At 35.3% G+C, this 3,449-nt stretch overlaps 1 long non-coding RNA gene across 2 annotated transcripts; it reads left to right on the top strand.

Annotated features, from left to right (window-relative positions):
- Positions 1–786: 786 nt before the first annotated feature.
- LOC127431655 (uncharacterized) lies at positions 787–2,573 on the top strand. Of its 2 annotated transcripts, none has more exons than XR_007895640.1 (3): positions 787–1,033; positions 1,900–2,004; positions 2,425–2,573. It is a non-coding gene; the product is annotated as an uncharacterized LOC127431655 (long non-coding RNA). The 2 variants fall into 2 exon arrangements; XR_007895639.1 differs by lacking the exon at positions 787–1,033 and adding an exon at positions 1,062–1,371.
- Positions 2,574–3,449: the final 876 nt, after the last annotated feature.

Raw genomic sequence — 3,449 nt, 5'->3', positions numbered from 1 at the left:
GGAATAAACTGGAAATTTGCAAAATTGCAAGTTAGCCTATAGCAGGGAACTTAAAAGTAGTTGAAAAAAAAAAAAAAAAACATCTTGCAGCATAATCTTGGTTAAAACAACCAGATTTAATGCAAATTCAGTTGAATTTCTACCCTGCGCATTCATCAATCACATGCACAGAGCAGACTACTTACTGCAGGCTACTTACTACAGCAGGACTATTGAAGCTACACTACTGCATTTGAGCCCAATGACTACATCCAGTCAAGTAAGTTTTGATGATATTACTAGAGTAAATATATTTAATCTATGGTATTAAAGTTTAACTAGCAAATACTAAATCAAAATGTGTTTATACAGTAGCTAGCTAGCCAGTAAATCAGATATGCTAAATGTAAGCTAGCTACCACCATTTCATTGACAATTTAAGAGGCTAGCTATCATGGTGCTGGCTAGCTCAACTGTGATGCTGTTTTTTCTGCCTTCTGCTAGCCAGTTTTCTGTTATCATACAAGAATGTAGTTTATAATTTGATTTAGCATGCTGATTGAGGAGTGTTCATCTATTCATCTAGCCTATTTCTATTTATTTGTCCAGCATCAATTGTAAAATATTTTTACCATTCCAGAATATTTCAATTGTTCAGCTAACTATTTATATATCTGTGCATGGCATTGCATTAGTGATTTTTACAAGCTTTTTTCTAATCTTATTCTACAGAACAATGCCGCGTGCGCCATCTGATGTGTGGATACATTTCACCTCAGCCAATGTGGAAGGAAAGGCTGTGTACATTTGCAAATACTGTGCAAAGACCTATGTTAAGAATGCCACAAAGATGCAGCAGCATATAGCCAAGTGCCCAAAGTTATTTCCAAAATTCCCCAGCTTAACTTCTGGAAAGTTTCCGGAAATTTACTGGAAATGTTCCGCCCCTTTGCAACCCTAGTAGCAACCAACACTGTCTGGAGCCACTACAGTCTGCTGGGGAAGCGAGAGAAGTTGCCTGTGATTGGAACAACTGTGTGCAAAGTTATCAAACGTGAGTCCGTTTTCGTTTTATGAAAAAGAGATAGACAGTGATAGACAAATTAAACAGTATAGATAAACTGAACAGTGGAAATAATAAATAGCTAGCTTTAAGTCATTTACCTGCCCCCGTGTTTTTTTTTTTTAAACCTATATGTCTTTCCCTCTTCTGCGGAATAAAAAGACTATATTTAGAAAAATGTCTTTTGTCCGTACAGTGAAATTTTGTCCATACAGCATGTTATTTTGGACCGCATTTACTTTCATTGCATAGACAACAAAATTTCTTCCAAATATCTTCTCATGTTCTACAAAAGAAACAAAGTCATAGAGGATTAAAAGGACATAAGGGTGAGTAAATGATGACAATTTTCATTTTTGGGTGAACTATTCCTTTAAGACATTTTTGAAATCATATGACTTTCTGTAAAGCTGTTTTGAAATTGTGTATTGTGAAAAGTGCTATACAAATAAATATGACTTGACATGTGGTTGTGTCTTTAGTCTGTTCTGAACTCACCCTTCTAGGGCAAACCTCCACCAATGACATCTGTCAATAACCCCTCAAGTCACATACTCTGTGCCTATTGCACATAAATTCACTGTGTCGGGTTCACATAGTCTTAGAGCACATTCAGGAAACAGATTATTTTTAGTATAACAAGTTATGATATACTAAAGTATCTCAGTATTATGAGATACTAAATCATTATTATGAGACACAAAGTCATCATTGTGACACCATTTTATTAACGAATACGCTATCATTAACAATTTACAATTGAACTTATGAGTATGACTAGCGCATTGATTAAATAAACATGAATAATTAAACGGTACTTACATACTGTAACTTTTATGAATTCTGTTTAATTCCAGATGCTGTCATGAAATGTAAAGCTGGTCTTGGAGAGAAGGACGTAGAATGTTTCATTGGAGAGACACTTAAACATGCGCCTGCACAACTGAAAAAAACGTGTTCAGGTATGGTAGATGCAAAATATAACTAGAATGTTTTCTAATTCAAAGCCAATGTTTAAAACAAGCAGAAACAAAGAATAAACAACTATAGATTGATTATATGGCATATAACACGCGCACAAAAGATCATTACTCAAGGTGCGTTTGCGGCATTCTCGTGTATGTATAAATATGATTAGGAAGAAAACGGCAACAATTTTCTTGCTTTAAAAGATGTATACAACTATGAACAATTACACAAGAACACAGACTAGGCAACATGCACACCACTTTCTAAAAAAGCACATGTAATTCGACTTGCCACTGTAACATTTATAATCTATGTAACAATTATAATAAATTGTTTCACTGAAGTGCTAAATAATGTGTATTTAAAAGTTAAAATAAAAAACACTCACCTGTTCCTTTTCATTTTGTTAACAGGGCCGACTAAATGAAGATATGGAGTTGCTTCAACTACACAATTCCATGTTTAAGCTTCCTTGTTGATTTATTTGAATGTTTATAAACCTGTTTGTGTAATACCGTTGTGAACACTATGTTTTTTTTTATTCATAGTAAATTAACTGAACCAAATTCTGAGTCTGTACCATATGCTGTTGAAAAAGCCTCTAAAATAGTTTTGGGCAAATGCGGACAGAAATTAGATCGGTACTGCATGTCCGACCATAGAATATTAATTAAAAACTGGTTACCAACACAAAACTATTGATCCATGACATTGCCATGAAAAACAGGCACCGTCACAAAGTTACATTGTGGCGACGAATCCAGGAATTTCACTTTTCCGGTTGTCACGATGTAACCACTTATGTTGCCACAACGAAAGTTTCATAATGAGATTACTTTGCCGTCACATAATGGTCACGTAATTTGGCTAGCTGGGTCAGACTTTTGTTGTAACTACAAACTAAATTCCGCTTTTAGCCTCATCAACAGAACAGCTCCAGGCACCCAGAAATGACTGCATATTTATTAAAGGTCTATTCAACTGCATCATGGAAAAAAAAAAAAAAAAAAATTGCTCTCTGATGGTAAGCATTCCATCAATCAACTCTTGGCCATTGCAGAGGATCTGTTAGATTATTGTATACAGACATATCTCCAAATCAGGTCTTTGTGGTTTATTTATGACACACTCTATTCCTCTTTTATTTTTTGTATTGATTTTGACTGTCCATTTTTATTACCAATTCTCCAGCTTCCTTCACTCCTCTTCCACCCTTCTAGGATTGCCGTATCTGCCAACAGTTCGTGCAGTGCTGCCTTTGAATTTGGCTAAAACAAGATATTTTAGAAAGCAGTATAATGTTGCTGCCTATTTGAAACAGCATTTATGTCAGGAGCGGATCTATCATGCCTTCATATGTCCTCTTAGTGGGAACATCACTCGGTTTTAGAACTAAACGGCTGTTCTGCACACAGAAAGTGAGCCCTACATGTCAAGC

The sequence above is a fragment of the Myxocyprinus asiaticus genome, chromosome 41 (genome assembly GCF_019703515.2).
Source record: "Myxocyprinus asiaticus isolate MX2 ecotype Aquarium Trade chromosome 41, UBuf_Myxa_2, whole genome shotgun sequence".
In the NCBI taxonomy this organism is placed as follows: Eukaryota; Metazoa; Chordata; class Actinopteri; order Cypriniformes; family Catostomidae; genus Myxocyprinus; species Myxocyprinus asiaticus.
This window is presented reverse-complemented; position numbering and strand designations above follow the sequence as displayed.